Consider the following 7,761-nt stretch of genomic DNA (forward strand, 5'->3'; position numbering starts at 1 on the left):
GTAGGTTTTTGTTTGTTTTTTTGCTGAGGAAGATTCGCCCTGAGCTAGTGTCAGCTGCCAATCTTCCTCTTTTTTTGTATATGAACTGCGGCTACAGCACGGCTACTGACAGATGAACGGTGTATGTCCACGCCCGGGAACTGAACCTGGGCCGCCAAAGGAGAGCATGTCGAGCTTAACCACTAGGCCACTGCGGCGGGTCCTCAGGATAGTTTCAATTTGTATTTCTCTTATTAAAAGTGGAGTTGACACCAAAAGCATGAGCAACAAAAGGAAAAATAGATAATTTGGACTTCACCAAAATTAAACACTTTTGTGCATCAAAGGACGTTATCAAGAAAGTGAAAAGGCAGCCCAAAGACCAGGAGAAAACATCGTGAATCGTCTACCTGACAGAGGTCTAGTGTCCAAAATAGATACGGAGCTCTTGCAACTCAACAACCAAAAGATGAACAACCTAACGAAAAAACGGGCAAAGGACTAGAAGAGAGATTTCTCCACAGAAGACACACAAAGGGCCAGGAAGCCTCGAGAAGGTGCTGCACATCACTAACCACCAGGGAAACACAAAGCCAGCCACAGCGAGACGCCCCTCACACCCAGCAGGGGAGGTAGGACTGAGAAATGGCAGGAACCGTGAGTGTCAGGAGATGTGGAGAAACTGGAAGCCTCATGTGTGCTGGGGAGGTAAGGTAAAATGGGGCAGCTATGGTGGAAAACAGTTTGGCGTTTCCTCAAAAAGTTAAATGTAGGGGCCAGTCTGGTGGTTCAGAGATTAAGTGGGCACATTCCACTTCGGCATCCCAGAGTTCGCTGGTTCGGATCCCGGGTGCGGATATGGCACTGCTTGGCAAAAGCCATGCTGTGGTAGGCGTCCCACATATAAATTAGAGGACGATGGGCACGGATGTTAGCTCAGGGCCAGTCTTCCTCAACAAAAAGAGGAGGATTGGTAGCAGATGTTAGCTCAGGGCTAATCTTCCTCAAAAAAAAAAAAAGGTTAAATGTAGACTTTCCGTGGGACCCAGCAGTTCCTCTCCTAGGCATGTGCCCCGAGGAACTGTAGAGAGGGACGGCAATGAACGCGGGTGCGCTCACGTGCACAGCAGCACCATTCACGGCAGGCAAAGGTGGAGACAACCCAGTGTCCATCAGCGGGTAAGTGGATAAACCAACTGTGGTCTCTCCACGCAGCAGAATATTATTCAGCCAAAAAAAGGAATGCAGTTCTGACAAGAGCTACGACCTGACAGAAACACTGAGACCTCGCCAAGTGAAAGAAGCCAGACACAAAAGCCCACGTTTCTTATGATTCTATTTATACGAAATGTCCAGAATAGGTAAATCCCCCTAGATAAAGAGCAGATTTGGCGGTTGCCAGAGTCTGGCAGCTGTATGGGCTGGGAGGGACTGCTCAGTGAGTACGGGGCTTCTTCCCTGGGAGACGAAAATGTTTGGGAACTAGATGCAGGCAGTGGTTGCACAACATTGTGAATGGACTAGATACCACTGAATTGGTGATTTTTTTTTTTAAGGAAGATTAGCCCTGAGCTAACATCCACCACCAATCCTCTGTTTTTTGCTGAGGAAGACTGGCCCTGAGCTAACATCTGTGCCCGTCTTCCTCTATTTTATATGTGGGGCACCTGCCGCAGCATGGCTTGATGAGCAGCGCATAGGTTTGTGCCAGGGATCCAAACCCAGGAACACCAGGCCACCAGAGTGGAGCGTGAGAACTTAACCACTGTACCACCAGGCAGGCCTCTGAATTGGTGACTTTAAAATGGTTAATTTCATTATGTGAACTTTAATTTAAAAAAAGTGGAGTTGGGCATATTTAAATGTGATTGAGAGCCATATGTATCTCATTGTCTGTGACTGCATTTGACCATTTTTCTATTCAGTTACTGATTTTTAAAAATTGATCTGTAATTCTGCATTCCTAAAGAAAATTGTCCTTTGTGATGAATTGCAAATATCCTCCTCAGGTTTTCATTTTATCTGACTTTGGTTATGGTGAGTTTTGCTCTGAAGATTTAAAAATAATAATTAGAATCAAAATTCTTCTTCTTCTCTTTTATGGCATCCAGTTTGGGAGTGAAATTTTAAAAGATTATTTAAAAATTCCTTTAAGCTTTCTTGCAGAGCTCTGAAGGTTTTTGAACCTTCGAATCTGGGATTCCTCTGCTGTTTGGCCTGAGGTTCAGATGCAGCTTTATCTTCACTCCGGATGACACCTGGCTCATCCCGACACAGTTATTAAATAATTCATCCTTTCCTCTTTGGAAACGTGGGTGGAAAGAACCCTGTCATAGGTCAGGTCCATGGCGTCAGATGTGGAGACTCTAAGAAGGGGATGCAGTGGGTTTCTGGGGGAGCATTCTCAGGAGCCACAGCTGTGGGGAAGCAGGACCTGGCAGAGGGCAAAGCTGGGCGATGATGCTGTGGGAAGAGCAGCCGTGCCAACCACCCAGGGGGGCTCAGGAGCTGAGTGGCCGGCCAGAATTGAGGCCAGGGCCTGGCCCCTGTGCCCTCCCGTGAACCAGTCCTCAGAGGCAGGGGTGTGGGCTGTCCGGGGAGGGAGGGCAACTGAGGCATGCAGGCCTTGCAAGGGCAGTGCCGGGGGAGGGACTCAGCTATGGGCAGCTGGGGGACAAATGTCCCGGTCCTGAAGGGGAACTCCGGGCAGCACATCCCAGCAGCCACTGCCCTCCCTCCCTTGTGCCGCTGGCATCCATTCATATGGCAAGTTCAGCCCACCAGGGAATGCGTCCTCCGGGGTTCTTGTTGGTCCCTAATTGAGTGTCCTGGAGCCGCTGCAGCAAATGCTCACAACCTGGGTGACTTGAAACAACAGGAAGTTATCCTCACAGCGCTGGGGGCCAGAAGTCGGAAGTCACAGTGTCGGCAGGGCCGGGCTCCCTCGGAAGGCCTGGGGGAGGGTCCTTCCTGCCTCTTGCAGCTTCTGGAGGCTCAGGCGTCCCTGGGCTTGTGGCTGCATCCCCTAGCCTGTCTCCAGTTTCACACGGCCACCTCCTGTGTCTCTGCATCTCTCCCCTGTCTCTTACAAGGACACTTGTCATTGGATTGAGGACCCGGCTGGGTAATCCAGGATGATCTTGTCTCTGGATCCTTAACTTGATTACACCTACAAAGACACCTTTTCCGAATGAGGTCACGCTTAGAGCCTCCCAGGGTTGGGACGAGGAAGTACCTTTTTGGGGGGGCCACCATTCAACCCACCACTGTCTCTCCTCCTGGGGAAACTTAACAAGAGAGTGCTAGCTGTTCGGACCGTAGCTGCCACCACCGCAGCTGGGCTCAGGGCCACAGGTGGCATCCTCGTCTTCCTCCTTTGCTCTCCGCCCTGGCCCCCTCAGCCTCAGCCAGCAACTCCGCTGGCCTAGGTGGCTTACCTGCTGGGGAACCCAGACTCTAACCCCACGGGGCCTGGGCCACTGGTCACTCTGCCCTTTCAGGCAGTGGCCGTTGCACTCATGTATTTGCCATGAGAACCGGGCATGGGAGCCGAGATGCTTCGACGGGCCCACCAGGTGCCACTCATATTCTTCGTGCCCCATTGAGTACCCACGGCCCTATCCCCCTCCACGGGGGCAGTGAGTCCTTCCCTCGCTTGCTGGCCTCTTGGCACGGGAGCCGGAAGTGCCTAACCAGCAGCCAGAGCTGCTGTGAATCCCGGTGGAAGCGTCTCCCTCTGGGAATCAGGTCTTCTAGACGCACTGTGGGGAAGAAAGCAAAAATTCCCCAAGGTTGTCAGTGGGGACACTTCTCGCCACCCCAGCCCCACTCCCTGGATGGATGCATTCTACCTACCGGGCATGTGGCCCCTACACTGGTTGTTGGTTTCAGGTGGATTCTGCATCCTGGAGGGTGATGTCACATCTCCAAGCTGGCATCTCAGCCACAGTTTGAAAAGGCCATCCCATGGCGCTGTCAGGCTGGTGCGCTTTGACAGCATCGTGCATCTTGTGGTCGTGGACCCACTCCCACACCCCCTGTGCCATAAATGGGTGTCTTGGTTCAATGTGGGGTTTTGGCTTTCCCTCCCCACAACTGTAGGCTCTGAGGGGAGCTTGCTTGTGCCCTCTGGTCTTGCTCATGCCTGATCCCGATGGACCACTTCCACCTCATGATGGCTCTCTGCTGGGCCCACCTGACCCTCTGGCTTGGTGGGGCTGACATGCCCCAGCTCATGATGGGCAGGTCTAGGTGCGTGCTCATAGGTGCCTGGAGGCACCCCACTCCGTCTCCAGCGGGGCCCAGGAGCACACTCAGAGCTGTTTTTCAAACAGTGCGTAGTCCTCGCCAGTAAGCAGCACGGCCTCGCTCCAGAGCCCTGGGGTCTATGTTGTGATTCTCCCTCATAAACACACGGCATCTTTTTCCCCCGCATGAACACCTCTAAAGCAATCAGGTCTGTGGGACCGTGTGACACAGCTGCCCCTGCAGCAGAGTCTGCTCCTGCTCAGGGTCCTCTCAAAACCGGCAGCCCTTCAAGGATTCCCAAGGGCGGAACGTGCTGCCTCCAGAACCGAAGCTGTCTGCCAGCATCCCTTCACAGTGGCAGCAGGTGTGAGATACAATAATCGGTCCCCTCCTTTAACGGCCCAGCATGCCTCAGACATCCGGACCCCCACAAACCTGGGAGGGTTGACCCTCCACCCTCTGGAGCACTCGCAGCTTCTTGCTCATTCTGTGTGATTAACACCATAACATCAATATAGTGGGCCCATCCGACCGTCTCCAGAAAGGCCAGGTCCCTGGGACTGTATCATGGCAGAGGGCAGGAGAGGTGACCCAGCCCTGGGGCAAGACAGCAGAAGTAAACTGAGGCCCATTCCACGTGAACACAGCTCCTTCTGATCCTCCTTTCTGGTGGGAGTGGAAGAGAATGGCCATGTATCACGGACCCAAGGCTGGGTCCCTGTCCAGCCAAGATGTCACAACTGGCAGAAGAGCTGCAACTGGGGCTCCTGACGAGTTGAGTTTGCAGTAGCCTCTGTCCTCCAGGATGTGGCTGTGCCTCGAAGGGCAAGACCTGTCAACTGGGTGAGCCTGTGATAGGGACCACCAGCACCACAGCCTGTGGGTCTTTGAGGGTTTCACTAATTTCTGCCATTCCCCCGGGATGAAATATTGGTTTTTATATGCTGTCTTGGCTGAGGGGTAGTGGTGTTTTCGATTTCTGTTGCTGCTGTAACAAATGACCACAAACTTAGTGGCTTTAAAACCACACGGATTTATCATCTTACAGTTCCGGAGGCCAGAAGTCCAAAATGGGTCTCCCTGGGCTAAAATCAACGTGTCAGCTCGGCTGTGGGAATCTGTTTTCTCATCTGTCCCAGCTTCTAGACGCCCCTGCATTCCCTGGCTGGCGGTCCCCTCCATCCCCAAAGCCGCAGCATCCTTCTCCCGCTGCGTCCCTCCGGCTCCTTCCACAGCACATCTCTGACTCACTCTCCTGTCTCGCTCTGTTGCCCATAAGGACTCTTGTGCTGATGTTGGACTCACCCAGATACTCCAGAATGATCTCCCATCTCAGGCACAGCCGACCAGCAACCTTAATTCCGTTTGCGCCACGATCTCACCGGTTCACAGCTCCTGGGGATAGGGTGCTGGCCTCTCGGGGCTGTTATCCCGACCACCACAGGAAAGGATGCAGTTTCAGAGGCCCCGGCTTCTCCTCATCACAACAGCTCTTACTTCTTGGACTAACGAACCACTGCAGGGGTTGTGTTAACCACAAGGTATGTCTGTGCCGATGATACAGTCAGGGACCAGGAAACGACCCCTGCGTGGGCCCGTGGAACCACTGAACCAACTGTGAGCCAGACCTCGGCCAGGACAGTAGCTATTCCTGGGCTTGCATAAGCTCCCACTCTACCGGGGGGCCCTGATGACACTTTAGGTCCCCAAGGTACCAATATCAACTTGGACACTGCATGAAGTCTGCTTTCTCCAATGTGTGGGCACCTAAGTAAATGACCCTCAGTTCTTTGGCGACGGAGGTGGGGATCACGACCATACACGCTGCTCTTGGGGTTTTCCAGATCCTTCCTCATGGGGACCTGGCCTCTCCTGGTCAATGGGTTTGGGGTCTAAGAGTTGGCTTAGGCCTGAAGATGGGCCAAGTGACCACGACTTTTATTGGGCCTCTGTCCTCCTGTCCCTCTTCGATTCCTCTGGCCGTTATGTCAGGAAATGGCCTTGTTGGTGGCCCATCCGGCTTGCCCTTTAGGACACTGAGCTCGATTAACCATCCTCAAAACTCTCTGTGGGTCAGTACCCCCCCACTGCCAATCTGATCCTCCTTCTTATGAGAACTGCACCCACCTTGCTTGTCAACGGTGTGTTGTCCCCGGGGTTCTGTCATCCCCTGTGGTGTCAGGGAGCCCCGATTCTGTAAGAACACCTACCTCCAGCCCCGTCCTGCCGATGAGCCTCCCCTCATTGCTGGGGTAAACAGCATGTCCTGCAGGGTCTCCCACAGCATGTGGGAGGTGGGCCTTCCAACCGTCCGCTGAACGCCCACTGCTGCGGGCCACATCACTCAGCCTTCCGGCGTCCTGCCGCCATCCGCCATGGCGGGTCTAGCATTTCTCCTCCACTTTGTGTAGGCCACAGCTTCCTCCAAACAGGAAAAAAGTCATTAAAGGGACTAAAAATAATGCTTTTTCCTTCTCTCCTTCCTTCCACGTCTCCCTCTGCTTGTCAAAGTGTTTTTATTTGCTATCGAAGGCCACGTTAAACAAAGAAAAATAAAAAGTTTAAATTATTAGCATGAATTTTACCATTCCTCTTTCTATGGTGCAATGACAGTTTTAATTGCTAATATAAGAGCATTGAACTCACGCAGAATCCCTGAAATAACTTTATTCATATTTCATAGCTCTCTCACGCCAGGGGAGTGGAGACGCTGCACGAAGCCAGCTCAGCTGCTTTTCCCTCACTTCTCCATCGGGACACGTCCTCGGTGCCCTCTACTCCGGCCTTCTGAAGGCCAGGCAAGGACTGAGCGGAGAAGAGCCATGGAGGGTCATGTGTCACCTTTCCTTCTGTGTCACCATTTCAGCGTAAGTGGTGGCTAAAACAAGGAAGTAACACAAGTCACCAAGGACATGATAAGGTTTCCCAGTCATCCGTATTTCCTGGAATGCCATTGCATTCTTTCTTCATTTGTAGCAAGTTCTGGTCCAAACGGAAGGTGTGGCCTTTTGGCACCATCAGTGACCCCTCTTAGCTGCAGACGTGACACGCTTGCCTTGTGCTCACTTTATAATCTCAGTGCACCTCCACCGAGCATGGGTCCACCAGAACCCTGTGCTCATGGGGCGTCGTGAATGCCGTGCTTGAAGGGGGCCCACAGTGCAAGCATCTGCTCATGCGCACACTCCGTTGTCCTGCAGACTTCACTTACAAAACACAGGTTCAAAGATAAAATTACTAAGACTGTCAAGACGGCAAAGGCAGAGCGTGAAACCAAGCATGGGGTCCTCTGAGCACGGGCCCCGTACGGCCGCAGAAGTATTTCTTTCACGAAGCCAGCCCTGTTCGTGGGTCCGTACACCTGTGTGTGTGCAGAAACCAGGGAAATGTTCTGCAACTTACTTTTTTTACTTAAGCATTTATCTTTGAAACTTTCTGTATAAGAATATACTTTATATGTTCTGTAAAAAATATGCTTAATTCTTTTAAGTGGATGCATAAAATTCTATTAAATGTATCAAAATGTATTTAACC

The 7,761-nt window shown here is 52.2% G+C and overlaps 1 long non-coding RNA gene across 1 annotated transcript in view; it reads left to right on the plus strand.

Annotated features, from left to right (window-relative positions):
* The window catches only part of LOC123276283 (uncharacterized), a 26,036-nt gene extending 18,275 nt beyond the window's left edge, over positions 1 to 7,761 (plus strand). The window contains exons 2-3 of the long non-coding RNA XR_006512637.2: positions 5,507 to 5,768; positions 6,911 to 7,761. This is a non-coding gene — a long non-coding RNA (uncharacterized lncRNA). The remainder of the gene's footprint in view (positions 1 to 5,506; positions 5,769 to 6,910) is intronic.

This window comes from Equus asinus, chromosome 13 (assembly GCF_041296235.1).
Source record: "Equus asinus isolate D_3611 breed Donkey chromosome 13, EquAss-T2T_v2, whole genome shotgun sequence".
In the NCBI taxonomy this organism is placed as follows: Eukaryota; Metazoa; Chordata; class Mammalia; order Perissodactyla; family Equidae; genus Equus; species Equus asinus.